The sequence below is a fragment of the Ascaphus truei genome, chromosome 2 (genome assembly GCF_040206685.1).
Source record: "Ascaphus truei isolate aAscTru1 chromosome 2, aAscTru1.hap1, whole genome shotgun sequence".
Lineage (NCBI taxonomy): Eukaryota > Metazoa > Chordata > Amphibia > Anura > Ascaphidae > Ascaphus > Ascaphus truei.
Window position 1 is genome coordinate 406,685,816 of NC_134484.1, and position 19,616 is coordinate 406,705,431.

Genomic DNA, 19,616 nt, shown 5'->3' on the forward strand with positions numbered 1-19,616 from the left:
AAACATATTTGTCAACATTACTAATTTTTCTGTAGTGAGAAATACAGAATTTGCAGCGGGTGAACAATGCCTATTATATAGGAAATACTAGAACCTTTGAATTACTTGCCCCAAGCATCGTAATGCTGACTTGCACATTTTTTCACAGCTGCGAGAAACATAATCTAAAATTAGTTTAAAATAATTTATTACCCCTAAATCCTTGGGTTCTGTTCTAAATTGAAAATGCACAAGTTCCTTGGGTCCTGATAAATGACCATCAGTGCTTTTTTGACAGATATTGATTTCATTATATTGCGTTGAATGCCTCTGTGAAGTAAATGTTTAATGTTCGGACTCATAATTAATGCTATGATATGGAAAATGTATAGGTAAGGTCACTTAGTATGGCTTCTAGATCTTGACATTGTATTCTTGTAACCTTTTTCGACGTCAAAACATTTAGGAATTAGGAACATTCAAACTCAAGCAATGCCATTTTCATTAACGTTTTCAAGAAAATCTATTTTCCAGTGAAAATAAATTGTTGCACCCCTTTCGTGGCTGGCCAGGGACAGTGTCAGCAAACCCAGATATACAGTTACAAAGCTACAGTCCTGATGAAATAGAAAATACGGATAGCAATCTTTCAGGCTCCACATCGATGAAAGAAGAGTAAATCAAATGTAATTAATTGTAATGTGTTGCAGGCAAATAGAATGTCAAATTAAATGTAAAACAATATGTTTTTACTGTCCAGTTGAACTAAAGGATGTTGCAAAAAAGACAGCTGTGACATGTTTTTATATTATCAGTTGTGGTTTTCCAAAGGCATAAAATAATTTTCTCAGAACATTTTATTTGTGTTTCCTTTCTTTTTCCTGCAAAGGTCTTGCAACAGAGACACAATTTACTGGCAGTGGTTTCCCATATTGCACAATAATTTCCATGAGCTATTGCAGCTGCGCAAGCAAGGGGTTTAATTAATTTTTTAATTTTTTTATTTGAGATTACTTTCTGTAAAGGGATCCCTGACAAAGTAATTAAGTTTATGAAATGCGTAGGAGTGATTTGTGGACGCTGTTCCTGTGATACGCTGCTGCCCAAGTCGCAACTCAGCAAGCCACGGGAGTTCACTGCTTTATTGATCGGTCGGTGCGGAGGAGCGGCGAACCATAGTGACGTCATCTGTCCTGGTGTGTGGTGCTGAGGACTTGTAATACATTTCTCCCTGGCAAGGATCCAGAGAAGTAACAGTGTGAGACGTTAGCTTGTTCCTTTTTTGTTACCACTTGGACTTTGATTGCTCATGTCTGCTGTGGGGAATAAAACCTACCTGATAAACTGCTGCTGCTGAGGAAAAACGCGTCTATCCGGATTGGAGACAGCTGCTTTCAAGGAGTCCCCAAGAAGCAAGTCATCTGTGTCCAGTTGTGGTAACATGTACCCTGAACATGCCCTGCTTGAATAACTGACTATTTTGTATGTACAATATTATCACTTACTATTAATTCAATATAATTAATTATTAACCCTATGAGTCGTGCGCTGTGCTTCTTTCTTTTTCATGTAAAGCAGCCATATGAATGTCATAATGTGCAGAGTCAATCAGAAATCACACTTGTCTAGATTCAGATTGTTTTAATTTCTTGATTTAGATATTTCGACTTAGCAGACTATCCATGATGAGATTTGTATGCAACTCTAACAGAATGACCGGGGAGGCTGCCAGGTGTCTCCTTCTCCCCCCCGCCCCGAACCCACGTGGAACGTACAAATAATGACAGGAAACTGGAACTGGAGGTATAAAAGGCCAGGGCTATTTATTTATAACAAAAACCTTAAGGGGTAAATGCCACTCCCTGCCAGAGTGCTCCTTTGACAGGAGGGGGATGGGACTGTCAGTCGGCCCTTGAACTGCTGACCTTGTGTCCCCTTTGCGAGCGGGTTCTCATATTCATGTCTAAATGACCCTGCCAACTCGTACTCCCCCCCGGGCTCAAACAGCCGAGCCCCCAGTCTGGCAAGAACAAGCACCTACCCCCCCAAGAGCCGCCGCGACAAAGGACAGGGGTCATCGACCCCTCCTGTTAGGAAATTTGCTCCTTCCATTTTCAACAAAGTATCAACACCACACTGTAATAGAACAAGGAAACATTAATAACACTTACACTAAAATGTGTAAACATGACAGGGAATACAATGGCACTGCTGACAGTTCGCTGCCGATTGTTTATAAGATTGCCCTGCACTACTCCTTATAATGGGAAGGTTGGTGGGAAATGTCTGGCGGGCAGCGAACAGGCCACGTTCCCTGCCAGCAGGGCCTTAAATAGGCACCAGGAATCCCCTTCCCTGGTTAGGGGTGGGAGGTGTGGGGGCAAGCCAGAGAGGAGGAGGCCAGCCCCCGAGTCAGGAGACCCCCATGCCAATGGCTAGGGGGTTGCTTGACCGGGGAGGCTGCCAGATGGCTCCCCTCTCCCCCCAGCCCCAAACCAACGTAGAACATACAAATAATGACAGGAAACCAGAAATGGAGGTATAAAAGGCTGTGGCTATTTATTTATATCAAAAACCTAAAGGGGTAATTGCCACTCCCTGCCAGAATGCTCCTTTGACAGGAGGGGGAGGGGACAGTCAGCCGGCCCTTGAACCGCTGACCTCATGTTCCCTTCATGAGTGGGCTCTCGAAGTCATGTCTAAATGACCCTGCCCACTAGTACTCCTCCTCTTGCAAACTATTGTTTAAAATGTCTATCCTGATATCCGATATGTGGACCCTGTCAGCCCTGAGTAAACCCCCTGACCTAGCGTAGAATTCCGGGTGTCTGATTTCCCAGCTGCTGCACTTTACTACAAACTTGTCCACCGCCCGCGGTACCCATGCGCCCCTCCATTACTGCCCTCTTGGAATGACGTCCCCCACTCCTAAAACATTTTGCCTGGGGATGCGTCCCTCTGCAGGTAGCACACTGGTGCTTGAAGCGGCAATTACAGTATGCGCACCGGAAATCGTTGAAATCCCAGCAAACCCCAGCCTGACTCTCTCCCTGCTTGCCCAAGCTGACCGCCTGGCATCCCCCACTAGACCCCCACTGAACGGGCGCCGTTTTTTCCCTGAATTTTACATTGTATATCCACCAGCCCATACCATTGTGCCTCTGGTGGGCATGTCCAATCATATCCATGTATTTAAACAGTGCTGAACATAAGTGGGGGGCCTTCTCCCCAATCACCCCGCTAGGATTTTAAACATGCGTGACCAATTGGAAAATTTACGCGGGAAGAGACGTTTCTCAACGTCGTCTTTCCTTGCGTCCCCTTTTTTTAGATGATCGCGCCAGCGCTTCCCTGTAATCCGGGAGCAAGAATAGGAGCTCTATGTAGTCCCCTACCCAAATTCTTTTCCTCTCCCCTTTTATTTAATGCGTGCCAATTGCACTGGCAAGGCATAAAATTGCTTCATTAAAAGCCCCGTCCGAGACTGCTCCCCCACATGCCGATGATGGGGCAGCCCCCGCACTAGTGACCCCCGCCCTCCCTCCATAACATTCCCTGTCTACAGGGTGGGGAAGAGTGGAGGTTGCATTGTGGCCATTGTCTCCTCCCTTTTTTATGACGTTGTACACATTAGGCCATGTGGAATGGGAGGGGGAGGGGTGGCCGCATGGGGCACATGTTTTGTATACATATATCTGAATCCCAGTGCAGTAATAGCTGCATCTGTTAATGTAATTGTAAGAGACGTGTTCAGAGGTACATATAATGGAGACCGATTGGGGTGAAATTATATCTTGGCTTTATTGAGCCTGTTCCTTAATGCAGGCAAAATATACAAAAACACAAAATAACAAATGTTTATCCCTGTGTAAGGGCTAACTTACTTCCCCAGTCCCTTTCTCAAAGGCTGGAGGGATAATCCCATTACCACCCTATTCCCCAAAGTCTCAAGAGATACCTTATAGCAGGTGGCTCATCATGTCAGTCTCTGGTAGGTTCCTGGGTCCCCTGTGTCCAGGAATATAAGTCTCTGGGTGTCTTGATCTCAGCAGAGCCTTTCTGCTCAAGACCTCTGTGTGCAGGCTTTTCTGCTTTCCTCTTGTCAGCACCCTTGTGTACTGAGGAAATATCTCCTTCCTGTTTCTGGGAACAGGCTTTTTAACAGAGCTGTGATTAGGCAGGTGGAGTGGTTGATTGCAGGTGTGCAATTAACCAGCACACTTCTGGATTAGAGGCAAGCCTGTTAACAGGGATAAGACCCTGTTACATACCTCCCCTGTTTGTGGGAAGCTCGGGCTTACCATGGCCGAAGCCCACCCTTCCACTCTCATTCGAGATATCTCTGTGACTTGAATGAGAGTGGATGGAGGAAGAGAACCCTCAGTTCCGCTGGGATTGGAGCCCTTTCTCCAGTTTATTTGTGTCTCCTCCAAAAGTTGCTTGAGATCAGCTCTCCTCAGTCGCTCGAGGAGAACTTTTTCCAAGTAAAGTTTTTTTACTGAGTGCGAGGACATGAGATTTCCCTTGCATCGGGCGCTCCTCTTTTTGTAGGCATATTGTATGGCGACAGTTGCAGAGCATTTGAGAGTAACCCTTTGAGTTTTCCGCTCTTGAAGCTGTCCTTCTGCACTCTTTCCACTCCATGGTGTTGCCAGTTCAGCTTCTTTGGGATTGAGTTGCAATTCCACCTCCACTACCAGAGAATGTCCCATCTTTTCAGCTTCATCTGCTAAGGATTCTTCTGGTTTTGATTCTGCACGTATACCATTTTTTTGTTGCCTGTTGGGTGGCTGAAGGTTTAGCTAGTGCTTGTTTAGGTGGTTCAGACTTTGCAACCTTGTTTTTTAGGTGAGCGTTGTTCCCAGCTCTCACTGTACCCTTTTTCATTTGGATTTTTGTGGCTGTGGGATACTGATGCTTGATCAGCTTCAATACTTGTCCTTGTAGTACTGTAACCTCATCCGTGAGAGATCCCTGTTTTTTGAGTGCGTCTTGCAAGTCTCTTCTCAGGGAATTTATCTGCGCACTTTGCTTTCTCTGAGTTTGTATCAGTGTCTCCTTCATATTCTGGAGCTCTGTAATTTTTGTCGTCAAGGTTGCCACTGCGTCTGTTTTGTCCTTGGTGTACTGACTCAAGGGGATGGAATAGACTCTGTCTCTCCAGCTCTTGCTCCAGTTTCTGGGCCTTCTCCCACTCCCTCTCATACAGAGTCACCTGGTATCGAAGCTCCACTGCCAACGATGCTCTGGTGACATGCAGCGTGGCCTTTAGCTCCCCATACTGCTCTGTGGGGACACACTGGGTATTCAGATGTTCCTGCAGCGCTTGTACTCTTTGGCAGCCTGCAGATTTTCTTCCTGCAGAGTTCACTGCTTCTCCTCAGCATTCTGGATGTGTGTATGCAGACCTTGTAGTTTGTTCTGCAGTCGGTGCTCTGCTTCAAACTTTTCACCTTCCAGAAGTTTCTTTATTTTTTCCAGCTCATGGAGCTTTTCATTCATTCCATTGACGTGCTCTGTCAACTCAGAATTTTCTTTTTCTAGTCTTAAATTTTCTCTTTTTCCAGTCTCTGTAATATTCAGGGCCTCCTTGTAGTCCGTCTTCCATTTTCGCACCTCTGCTTGGAGACTGACTGTCTCCTGGCATGAGACTTCCATCTCTAGGTTGAGGGTCAGAAGCTCCTTCTGAGAGATTTTGAGATCTATATTAAGATTGACAATGTTTTTTTTTAGAATTGTCCAGCTCCTCAGCGAGACTATGAAGTTCCTTTTTAGAGACTTCCAGCTTTGTGCAGCAGCTGCCGATCTCGTGGTGTGAGGCATCCAGTTCTGTGTGGAGAGTATGAACCTAATTCTGGAATATGTCCAACTCTGTCCGGACACTGTTGACCTTCTGGTGTGAGGCATTCAGTTCTATGCGTAGACTGTGAACCTCATTCTGAGAGACTTCCACCTCTCTATGGCACTTGCAAGCCTCTTGTTGAAAGACTGTAATCTCTTTCAGTGCCTCCTCATATTTCTGCTTCAGATTAGCAATCAGTCTATCACATTTGCTCTGTTTTTCATCCATGGCCGTAATAGTAGCGTTTGCTATATCTAGATCTGTCCTTAGGTCCCCCAAGTCGGTCCCGGATTCAGAGTACATTGCGAGAACAGTCTTCTGTAGCTCAGCAGTATCTTCCCTCTCCAGTTTTAATTGTTCCCGTAGCAGATCATAGTCACGCCTGGCAATTTTCAGGGCATCTTCAGGGCTGGTCAAGGGATCGTCACTCATTGGTTCTGGCTCCGCTTCCCTAGTATGGTTGGTTGAGGGTTTCTCACTATTAGCACCGGACAGACACTTCTTTGGGGTACACGACTTCTGCCTTGGGCCCTCTGGATATTCGGTCATCCGTGGGACGAATTCTCCATTTTCTCTAGGCTGCAGGGCATTTCGGACCCCCTTTTCCTCCGCGGGATCTGCAGATGTGTCTGTTCCTTCCACGGTAAGGGAAGACCCTTTTTTATTTTTCCGCCTTTTTGTTTTTGACGACTCCGTCCCATCAGGGATACTGGGGTCTCCGTCTTTATTTGAAACCAGCAGCTTCACTGTATCCGCCATGTTTTCCTTGCAGTTGCGTTAGGTGGCGTAAATATTCAGCGATCTGCTGTTCCCGCTCTTCCTCCTGCCGATCACATTTGTCATCATAGAGAGCAGTCTTTTCGGTTCGTGCCGAGTTCAGGCACCCCCACCATTCTTGGGGTGTTTTGTGTGTGTGATTCAGTTCGGGTTCCCCGTAAGAGATGTCTTCCTCCTTATCAGACTGGAAGGGCCACTCTTCCGTGGGGTAGGGTTCATTACAGGAATGCCGCATCTTGTCCTCCATTTTGGGGCGACCAGGTGTATTTTTCTTCCTGACCTCAGGAGGCGCTATTGTAGCTGTTGTCACTGTTTTTACTAGAACCCCAAATTGTGGTAGACCTACAGGTGGGCATATTGTGCTTGTAGAGGTCGCAGCTCTCACAGGAATCTCTGTAGACTTTTTCTTCCCTTTGGTAAGTTTTACCATATTAGCAGTACTGTGCATGCATTCACTCTCATCGTCTGAATAAGGCCTGAAAGGCCGTGTGGTGGGGTTCTTTACACCAGGAACACATTTTCTTCCCCATTTTTTCAGAGTCTGTATTTGACTTCAGCTGGGCGGCCATTTTAAATTCCGATGGCTAGGGGGTCGCTTACTGAATGTAGCAAAGAACAAAGGCATTCAGTCAGATTCACTGAGATCCAATACAGGGTATTGCAGCGTGATCCCGTACTAACTGCCATTGACTTGAATGGCAGATAATATGGGATTGTGGTATGATACCCACTACCAGGGAATAGTGAATCTCCTCCTACGGACCTCTTATACTGTAATTTACAATAACTGACTCTTACCTGTGATCTTTTTTGAAAAGGGAACAATTTAAAGTATGTGAACTTGTCTAGCTACAGTATATTGTTACTTATTTTTATGATGAAAATACATTACGTGAGAATGTGTCATATAAAATTGCATTAATACTACAGTATATTGATTAAATCTAATGTAACACGTTATACATATTTCTTCACCGTGATTACCAAATCTGGAAGAAAATGTCTTTGTCTAAGGATGTTGTTAAATATTTATTCTGTCAAAAATTGTGATACACAAGTATTGTTTAATTTTATGGAAAATTAAGATGAAAGAAAAATGAATTTCAGACGGTACAATGAACACTATTATCTGTAATTCAGACAAGCATATCAAATATTACATTTTCACATAATGCATTCAGAAACCTGCTCAGTAGTTCCACTTCTTGATCCTGTCCTATTCTTGTATAGGTTTGCTCATTGCAACATCTGTTACGAAATAGTATGCCTTTCATCTGTTGATATTGTTCTGCCAAATTAGAGTGTAACTTGAAAGGCATATTTATTTGATAATGCAAAAAAATGAATTAGAGCTTTATGTTAACTTTTTTAGGGGCTTATTCTATATTAGCCGAAGCAGTCGATCGAGTAGTTTTCGGTTGAAATTCCCCAATCGGCCAGATCGGCTCCTTTGACTGATATAGAATAAGTCCCTTAATGCTACTGTAGGTGATTTAGCAAACCACTTCAGTACCTATCACCATAGAGGTTACTTATGTTTTTGTGGATTAGTCAATTGATTAAGTAAAACAGCCTTAATATGTTGTCATTCCATAGGTGTCTGGAGGAGATGCCAGTTTTTATCACACTAGCTTTTTCCACTTCTGCTCTGCTTTATTATGGAAAGATAAAGACTAATGCATTCAAAGTAAACCTCACATACAATGCACCCCTGTGTTCTCAAAAATAATATAATCTAATGTCTGCCTTTGGCATTGGGAGGTAAAGTGACTTGTCCAAGGGCATCTGTTTTTGCTGCTGTCTTTCACTTTCTCTCTCCTTGGCTAGCAGTCTCCTACAAGACTCTTTGACCTCTGTGAGTGTCAGGTTTTCTCTCTTAAGCCACTTTCACTGTCACCTGGGCTGTGTCTCTGTATGCCTCTCAGACTGTCACTACCTTAGAAATGGGCGAACCCGTTCAAATCAATTTCTCGCAATTTCCCAAATTTTTACACCAAAATCGCCCATCTCTACCTCTTTTTTTTTCTGTCTCAGACTAAAAGACTCTACAGTATGTGTCTCTCAGACTGACATTTGGTCTCCAGATTCTATCCAGTTTTCTTGTTATCCAATCCCACATTTCCTGTCATGTGATCAGGGACAGTGTATCTTATTCCTTTTCGCACCATGTGATAGGTGGAGCAGATTAATTCTGTGTTGTCCACAGTATACATATATTTGTAAAGTCCAGAAATGTAGGTGTGCAGCGCACAGCATCCAAACTTCTTGACAAAGTGCTTTGCACGAAACGCGTTGAAGGGCTGCGTCCCCCAATTTTATGCCTTGCTAAATAAAGAAAGTTTTTGCCAGACCTGCTCTCGTTTGGATGCTGTGCGCTGCACACCTACATTTCTGGACTTTACTCTATACAGCAGCACGCATTGGAAGGGAGACTCTGGAGGTGATTGAGACAGTGAGTACTCACAAGGGGCTATCCCAATGAGGTGGAGGAGGGTGTCCCAGGACAATCTACCCCAACCTTCAGGTTTTCTTTGGTGCCCCCCCATTACTATGGACTGAGTATACATACAATTAATTGATACCTTAATACCCAGTGCTCTCCCTCCCTTCAGAAACACACACACAGCACTTTGAGCACCATTTTTCTATCCTTACCTTACATATATTTGTATCAGGGGCTTCACAAGAATTTAACAAAAATGGCAGTGACGTTGTACATTGACCTTTAATGCTTGGCAAGTTCTTTTTGAGAAGCATGCTTATTTTGGCAACAAAAAAAAAATCTAAACAAATCAACCAATTTCACGTTTTGCAAACTTTAGCACAAATGTATTCACAGAGTTTTTCTCAGTACAGTTTGTTCACGACTGAACGTTAACATTGTATCAGACATTGATAACAGCATTCTGGTACATGTCTGCATTGCACTGTGCATCCTGTGGAAATATTTCAATGAGTGTTTCTTCTCATTAGCTTGAGGGAATAATGCAAATCACCCCATACACTAATATTCATAAATAAATACCTTACCTATCTCCTTTACAGTCTTTGGCATTTTTGTCTTGTATATATTTTAGGATTCTTTAATCACCATAACCCTTTGAGTGTGGACGAGCTGTTCCTCAGGGATCACATGATCACGCTTTCGCTGCAGTGATGCGAATGACAGAGAAGGCTCCTCCACAAGAGTGGTGAATACTATTTCCCTATTTCCCATGACGTGGTATAGCTATTTCATCATGGGGCCCTTGGAGTGTCAGTCCCCATATCATAGTAGGAATGTGATAGGACACCAAAAAAGGATGGTTTTGTATGTGATAATTCAGATCATAGGGTTAAAAATAAATTAAATGCCTTTTGTATGACAACATGTAAAAAATATTATGTTTTTAAATTCTGGTTAGTGCTTCAGTTTATTTTATTTGACAGTTTGTGTATTGCTTTATTCGGCTTGTCTCTTAAGTAATAGAAGGGCCCAGCTTTGTTTAAGAAACATTTCAGCTTATAAGATGATGTTTAATTAGAAAGTAAGCCACTAGCAGGATGCCTATGAGAGTTTGCTTCAGTATAGAAGTCTGCTCGTTATTGCTTTTTAACTATTGTATAGTCCTTCTTTAATTGTTTTCAGTGATGCAAACTATTTTAAATTCTGCCATTCATTAATATTAAGTAAACCGAGGTTGCCATATAGTCCTTAATGGCAATGAAATAAGAAAAAGGTTAATAAAGTAAAAAAAAAAAAAAAAAAAAAAAAAAGTGTTAATTACTGCATAAAATGTACTATCATGGTAAATGTTTGTATTCCTATTTTTAGAGTTATTTCACCTATAAATAGCTACTGTATGTAATACTAGCCGATGCACAGTAGGAATGCACGGTTTAAGAAATCTATTTGTTTCTCTGTGTAAAATTGTGGTTTGAAGGGTCTTGCAGTTACAAAAGATTTTCTGATATTACTCCAAACACTGACCCTAATCTTTAAACCAGAACCATTTTAGCTAACATCCCACAGCAATATTTAATTACAGTTGATACTTTTGATAAGTCATACATAATACATACACTGTATCAATTAAATTGTGAAAAAGCTGAAGATGCCATAGGTGTTCAGTGTATGGGAAGAATGAGGTCAAAAGGGGTTACACTGGATTGAACTAAACAACACAAAAAAATCTTTAGGCGAGCAACACGCTACTTCACTTGAGCTAATGTTTGTTCTTCTAATTCAAATATATCTGTTTGCGCTCCACTGTTTGCATAGGTCAAGGCTAAAATATCTTTTTACAGTAACATTTCATAAGTTTAAAAATGTCTTGGAATTTTATTTCTGAGTGTTATTTTTAATAAGGTAGGAAAATGGCTACCGCTCACCTTGAGTGTCCTACTATAGACATGTGCTGGTACTAAAGAGATAGGGTGCATACAGGAAGGGTAATGTACTAGAATACGGTGAAAGGTCACAGCAGTGGCCTAAAAGAATCCTATTTGCACTCGCTAGACCAGAAATGCTAGGCTAGAAAAAATTCAATCCTGGGAGTTACCTCCATAGCCATACATAAACAATTATGAAATCACATTTATTAAACATATATACAAAAAACCTTATTGTCTAAAACACCACTATGTGGCTCCAGGAAAACACAGAGAGGGTGGGGGTTGGGGAATAAGTGCTAATAAAGTTATCCGAGCAATGAGAGACTCCAAATATATTCTGGACAGTATGTGAAATGTCTATACTCCTTGAGAGACTCCCCACAATAATCCTCTATTAGTTATGAGTACAACATGTAGCCTATGTGGTATGAATGGGAGTCCATGAGTTTGAAAAGGTTGCTGCAGTATGGCATGTCCCCTATGTCAGTGTTGCATAAGGATATATAGTCCTTAGGTGACGTCACCATATGTGGTATGCAGACAAAGTGGTGCTTGTACCTCAAAGTACCTGACACTCTATGTTCATATATCAGGTGTAGGGGACACGCCATACTGCAGCAACCTTTTCAAACTCATGGACTCCCATTCATACCACATAGGCTACATGTTGTACTCATAACTAATAGAGGATTATTGTGGGGAGTCTCTCAAGGAGTATAGACATTTCACATACTGTCCAGAATATATTTGGAGTCTCTCATTGCTCGGATAACTTTATTAGCACTTATTCCCCAACCCCCACCCTCTCTGTGTTTTCCTGGAGCCACATAGTGGTGTTTCAGACAATAAGGTTTTTTGTATATATGTTTAATAAATATGATTTTATAATTGTTTATGTATGGCTATGGAGGTAACTCCCAGGATTGAATTTTTCCTAACCTAGCATTTCTGGTCTAGCGAGTGTAGGATTCTTTTAGGCCACTCCTGTTATTTTTAATAGTTGGGGTTTATTTATACAGTCCATAGTTTATAACATTGAATGTAATCATTAAAAAAATAGCACATATAAAAGGTTTGTGGAGTATGTTTCACCTTCTAGAGCAGGGGTGAGCCAACTTTTTATGCCGAGCCCCCCTTTTCATTTAAACAAAATCACATGGAAAAAAAACCTTTATTAAACGGTATACAATGTAAATACAAATATGTCTAAATACTTACATATTTAAACAGCTCGCGCTTGCAAAATTAGGCTGCGTCCACGCTGCCGCTGAGAGCGGTGACATCACCAACTCTTCAAGCATGAGCACAGGGTGTCCTGCATAATTTTGCAAGCACAAGCGGGGAAGTGTTTACACTTTTTTTTTAAATTATTTCTGTACATTCATAGTATGATTAGTGGCAGCCTACCCTCTCACTTGCAGAGGATAGCAGCGAAGCAGGTTGCCAGCGAAGGAGAGCAGGAACACAGCGCTATTGCAGGGTAGACACCGGAGGTAGGGGCGTTTGACATCACAGCGCTCGGACGTGCTCCTCCCCCATACCTCCGAAGCCCCCGTGCGTGCGCACACACACCATCACGTGGCTGCGCCTGCACTATCCTGTTCGGCCGCTCGCGCACATCTTCGGCTTCCCGCCCACGCACATCTTCTTGGTCACCCGCGCAGAGCTTTTTTGCCCTCCCGTGCACAGCATCTGCCGGCCCACGCACCCAGGTTTCGCCGCATGCACCCCCCTAAATAATCTTGCACCCCCCCAGTATGTGCACCGCTTTATTCAATCACAACACCCACACACAATCACAACACAGACACAGCACACATACTCAATCACAACACACACAGACAACACACTCATCACAACCAACAAACACAACAGACACAACACACACACACAACACACACAATCACAACCAACACAGACAGAAGTCACAACACACACACACCATCACAACCAAAACAACACACACACACACACACAAAGACACAACACACACACCTACTCAATCACAACACACACCCACACCTACTCAATCACAACACACACACAGACACAACACACACTCAATCACAACCAACATAACAAACACACAATCACAACCAACAAAGACACAACACACACAGACAACACACACAATCACAACACACAATTACAGACACAACCAACACAACAAACACACTCAATCAGAACCAACACAGACACAACACACACTCAATCACCACCAAGACAACACACACTCAATCAATCAATCACAACACACACACAACACACACACATTTTTCACCTGGTGGAGAAATACTAAGCCTGCTCCTGCTCTGGTCCCCCTGTGTGCTGCTGAAAACGGGGGCTGGTAACAGACAGGAAGAGAAGGAGGGGATGTCTGTTGCAGGGAAGGCCCCACCCCCGCAGCAAGGCCCCACCCCCACAGCAAGCCACAGAGAAGCAGCAGCACGGAGCTTGGCCGCCGGTGCACAGCTCTGCCCGCCCCCAGGTTTCCCCGCACACAGCCTGGGCCCCTCTAAATAATCTTGCACCCCCCCAAATAATCTTGCACCCCCCTTGTTTGCGCACCGCTGCTCTAGAGGGGTCCCATGGTATTAGATGGTGCATTATAAGAGCCTACTACCTACAGTATGCACAGACCTACAGTATATATGCAGTTCCACATATCTTGGGAGGTTTGGGGATATACCGTATTGCTATTCTGTCCTGGCATACTTTATGCTAGCCCTGGTGGGTATCTTATTTCCCATTCCCTTTAGGTGCTGAATACACTGGTACTTAAAATTACTCTGAAATAAAAAGGGAGTTTACAACTAACTGAACTGCTGGTCAAGGAGGATAATCTTCTGTAGAAGCTATAACCCCTCTCTTTCATTATACTGCATCACACTGCTAATCAGAGTAACACAAATCTAAATTCACAATAAATGAACTCATCATTTACAATTTTCTCATTAACCTATTAAGAACCAACTCTGGGGGTGCTACATACAGATGAAAAATAATCTACTTGCACATAGTCCTATCACAAACCACATTAGATAAAAAAAATCATAAAAAAACTCCAAGTTATTTGACTAGAGACCTATCTTAGAAATTATTTAAAAAAAATACCTATACTAATATTTTAAAAACACCAACATCCTACATTTAATATACTAACCTTGCCACTCGCTGTGATTAGTTCACTTGAGTCCTAAGTAGGTTTCCCTTTAAGTCTTCAAAGCATTCTCAATACAGTCAAACATAACTCATAATTGTTCCGGTTTCCAAGCAAATTCGAACCTTCTCTTTAGATGTTAGCCATCACTTCTGTAATATTTTGCCTGATCGTTTGAAGACTTTTGTTAACTATAAACATTCAAGTGAAATATATAGTATAATACAATCATTTGGACTGCAGAATTAGAGCGATATCAGTGCACAAAATGTATAACAAAAATAAGTAAATTTTACTACTAATGTAGACGGCCAAACTTTTAGCCAACATTCAAATTCACTGTGAAAATTGTGTTTCTTTGCTATATAGAATTTTTATAAATTCACCTTAGTTTGAAAAAAGTTGCTGATATAGTTTTTTTTACAATTTTAGAGATATGCTGATCAGAGCTGACCCACGTGAAAAATACATACAGAAGTCTAATCCATTCTCTGAAAAAACAGGCTGTTACCAATACAAGAACTGCAGTGTATGCAACTCATTGATTATTGTCAAATGTTCTTATCACCCATACACAGTGTAACAAAAAATATGCTTTGTGATGAAACAGGTCACTGCCCGTGACCTAAGGGTTATGGGATTGCCTGTGACTGTATTTCCCAAAAATATGTGAAAGGTAAAACTGTATTTGAAACTAGTGGTATGTACTGTAGTAGGAGTGGAATGTGATATGGGTATATAAAAAATAAATACATGCATCATATAAATGTTAGTACTGTGCCTCATGATATTGAGCAATTTATTTGTAATTAGGGATTATGTTTACTGAACATTCTGAGTCAGGATAGGGGTTCCCTGTATAAGGGGATGGATATGTTTTATTGTAACTTGATGTAAGCTATGTGCCTAGTCATATTTTAATTACATTTTCTTTTTGGCTATCATTATTTAAGTGTGTACATATTTACAGTGCATATGTGTAATGATTAACATGAGTGCACTGGGGAATAGGTCAGGACTCATATTGTCTACACATAAATGGTGTTTAAGTAGAACTCTTTTTGTTAATTATACATTATTTATGATGTGTGTAGATTCCAAATGTATTTATTTTATTTATAAAATGTTTTACCAGGAAATAATACATTGAGATACAGTACCTCTCATTTTGAAGAATGTCCTGGGCACAGAGTTATGATGACAATACATGGTTATACAGAGGTTATACATTATATTTACAGACATTTCCTGGACCGTTAGAGATACAGATGTAGCCAGACGTACTGTCTTTGTGGCTGCAGACGAAAATGTGGAGAGCCACGGCCGAACGCAGCCCCTCTGCGGTCACAAGGGTAAGTCTTGCAGTCTGGAAGGATTACTGATCTGAGATTCCATGCTTTTGAATGGAACCCACATTGTAAATCCTTCACTTGATGGGACATCCTGCAGTGAGAGACTACCACTAGTCACCTTCCAGATGAGCTGCGCAGCTGTCTAGCATAAGGTAAACAGGGGTGTATTTCCCTCCAATAGCCAAAAAGTCTATCCTGCGCTTCTGTGCACTTGGCAAAATCACCTTAGGTGTCTCAGTCACTGGAGCAGTGTGCGAGGGAACTCAGCGTGGCCACAGAGTTGACCGGTGCAGGGGGATGTTAAATCTTACCTCAGCTGCATCTCCGGTCTGGGACCCGTTCACCTCGTCTGCTTCTGCGTGCCGCCGTCTGGAGTATCAGGATAGAAGAGAGGATTCGGCGCAACTGCGCATGCCTGAGTCAATGAAGCTCCCGGATGTTCTTCAATCAACTTTATTGTAACAACACACAAGGGCTACACCACGATCTCCCCCTCTACGCGTTTCACCCTTACAGATAGGGCTTCGTCTCGGAGTGTATTTCCCTCCCCCTGGATGATGTAGATATCCATCATTAGGGGGAGGAAATATGGCCATACAGTTTTTGGTCAACTACTGCACATCATCAAGGGAGCTGGTCAGTGTGCCCCTGTTTTCTACAGCCACCTTCATGATGTAGATGTCCAAATATGACCATATAATCTCCTGCTCATGATGTAGAGCTCCCTATAAGGGGGAAGGAATTACAGAAGAAAAACCTGTCCTCCTCTATGCGTTTCACCCTCTAGGATAGGGCTTTGTCTCCAAGACGAAGCCCTATCCTGGAAGGAATTACAGCCCTGCATTTTACAGTGGCTCCCGGCAGAGAGATGGGGACACGGCAGCAAATGGCTGCAGATGGCTGTGCAGTTCATCTGGAAGGTGAGTATCTATATTTCTCTCCCCGCATAAGGCCCAAAAGGATTAACATTGCAGGCCCCATTTGTAAGCATGGAACCCCTTAGAGTTAATCCTCCTGGGCAGCTTACTTTTCTTGGTGTCGCAAGAGCTGTAACCACAGTGCAGCCACACTGCAGCTGCACCGGGATAGTGTAAATCACAGCACCGAGGATAGTAAGGTTTGCTACATCTGTATGTACCCATGTTATGTATGGCTATATTTGATTATAATATGCAATTTGTTTTAAGGACCATAAAGCTGACAGCCATTGCCCGAGACTGCAGAGCCAGTGGAGCCAATCACCCTCATCGTTACCGAGGTTCTTCCTGAAGAGTAGGGTGTTCCTCCTCCCGCTGCCCATGCTGCTGTTCCAGATACTCCTGTTGCCCGTTTCACAGCTCCACGCCTCTACAGTACTACTCCTGCTGCACCCAGGCAGCCTACTGCAGCACCCAAAGGAATGCTGCTACAGATGCAGAGGGCAGGTTTTCGCAGCACCACTAAGCAGCTGGCAAGTATTGTACTCAACTCAATGAGCCAATTATGGATGATCACCCACCTGATGAGCCAGCACAGTAGTGCTGTCACTAACAGCATAGGAAAAATCACAGCAGCACTTAATGGGTTAACATGGGCAGTGCAGGAGGGTATAGAGAGCCTGTGAGCTACCTCTATGGTGACCATACCGGCAGCATCGATTGGGTCCCTGCCCACATAAGGGGTCTCAATGGGCAGCCACTTCACCTCCTGGTACACCCTCACACCAGGGGGCTTAGTGGACCTTTAATTTCGGCTTCCAAAAAGAGGTGAAGATTACTTTGTATATAGTTTTTTCTTTATTGTTTTTGTTGTCATGTATTTTTGCGGTTTTTGTTCACACACAGTGAATGACAGTGTGGAATTAAAAGTTCTGCTCCCAACTTCTGTCTCTTGGTAATTATTGTCATAATATGTAGACATATTTGTGTGCACCCATACTTAATACAGTCAAGATTATATACCATGTTAGACCAGACAAACATATCCTAGATTAACTTTAATCACTAAAAACCATAGTTTAGTACATGAACATGGCACATTATCAAATGCATTTCTTGGTGTGTTTCAGACATTTAAATTTTCCATAATATACACTACCGACACACTTAATCCGAGCAGGGCTAGTTCCGCAAGCCGGGGGATGCCCCGGCTTGCTAGCCCCACTCCCTCGGCGTGCTGCGCGTCACCGATGCGCGGTCACGCGTCATCGGGTGCCAGCGCCCCCTGCACGCGCGTCCAGGGCTCCCCGAGGGAGCCCTGGTGTCCCGCGATGTGGGGGATGGCGGCAGGGAGTTCCGGGGGACCCGGCGGACCCGGCAGCGGGAGGGAGAGCGCCCCGATCGGAGGGCGCTCTTCCGCTGCTTCGGCGCGCGCCCGGCAACCTCCGGCGCGCGCCAGGTTACTGCTGCGGCCGAGAACGGGCAAATGCTCGAATAAACTCGGCCGCAGCAGTACAGTATATCTTTGTATGATGCATGTAATGAAAGGGTTAAATCCTATATGCAGTACAATCAGATGGGTAGAGTTTAAGACCTGCCCTTTTTGCTTGTAGGCTATTCCCAGAAATAACGCTATGATAATCATGGCCTGTAGGTTAGTAATGGCAGGTTTTGATGTGGTCTAATTATCGTAATGTTATTTCCATACGGTAACATGAATTTAGGTTTGTGGTTCTGCGATGTTAGGTTAACGGCTCATTAGCATATAATTGGCAATTGAGTAAGCCAGACATCCTTTAAAAGTTAACAAACTAATATTTTTATGGTTAACGCAAGGGCATTATAACGCTAATTACCTTTGTGGATATATGTTATGACTATCAATGTGTAAAATGCCGGCAACTCTCAAACAATCCAGGGGGAGCATATAAGGAAAACGAAGACAAACAATGCAAACAATATAAGTGTAGATGTTAACTGTGTCTAAAAAAAACCACTGTGTAGGTTCTTGGCTCGTATGTGCTGCCTACTCACAGGATACAGAAGAATAACAGGCACTTGCAAGAAGGGCTGCTACCCGTGGTATGAGGTGGATGTGTGCTGACCAGGGCTCCCATCCGATGGTGTAGACAATAGTGAGAGAGATAGAAAAGCTACATAGCACAGATCAATAAAGTAAATTCTGTCTTTATGTTTAAAATATAAAGCGCACTCACAATTGTGCAATAAAATAAGGGCATGTATCACTCAATGGTGAATATGTGGATCACCGCACTGCTCACCGCCTACCTTCAGTCCGTTATTCTCCACTACTCGTGGGATGTTTGTAGGGTCCGCCTCTGCTCCGTCGCGTCCGTCGGAGCGTCTGACGTCACCTTTACTGTTGGGATGGTTGGGTTGGTTGGGATGGACTACGGTAAAATGTCGGTAATGTCACAATAAAACCTTTAACGAACTTCTGAGAATCTAGTCCCATATAATATGTCATGGTGTAGATAAACCAATCCTGATAGTTCATCAAGTACGCCACCTGGTTATTGGGACTAGAGATGGGCAAGCCAGTTCAAATCCGTTTCTGAGATTTCCGCATTGTTTTGACCAAATCCATCCCCCTCACTGAAATACAAACAAAAGCGGAGAACCGTCTCCTAAGCCAATGCTCTAGGTTATGCAAAACAGCATCCAGATTAGTATAAATCACTATATACTGATGTCTTCAGAAAACATCCTACTACTCTTTCACAAAGTGCAGAGATTGCATGAAAAGCGTCAAAGTTCCTCTTAAGATTACTTCTGTTTAGTTTAATGTTGCTCCACATTCATTAAATTATTCTTTTGAAATAGTGATCCAGCATCTTTTTTTTCTTCCTGCATCCGGAACGCATGAAGCACTTGTTGAGGGATTAATCCGATTGCCAATTCTTGGAGTCAGGAAGGAATTAATTTTTCCCCTTAATGGGGTTTTTTGTTTGCCTTCCTCTGGATCAATAAGTAAGTATAGATATAGGATAAAGTATCTGTTGTCTAAATTTAGCATAGGTTGAACTTGATGGACGTACGTCTTTTTTCAACCTCATCTACTATGTAACTATGTAACCTGTAAAACAAAAAGGTCAGCTTATTATCAAGACATTTCCCAGGTATACAGTATATATTCAGAATCAGCCCAGAATCATGGGATGATTGACTAATTGTTCACATTTGGAAAAATTGGG

At 42.9% G+C, this 19,616-nt stretch overlaps 1 long non-coding RNA gene across 1 annotated transcript; it reads left to right on the plus strand.

Annotated features, from left to right (window-relative positions):
* The first annotated feature begins 1,009 nt into the window (after positions 1-1,009).
* Positions 1,010-15,142, plus strand: LOC142488760 (uncharacterized). The gene is made up of 4 exons (XR_012799641.1): positions 1,010-1,461; positions 1,638-1,782; positions 9,676-9,789; positions 14,565-15,142. It is a non-coding gene; the product is annotated as an uncharacterized LOC142488760 (long non-coding RNA).
* Positions 15,143-19,616: the final 4,474 nt, after the last annotated feature.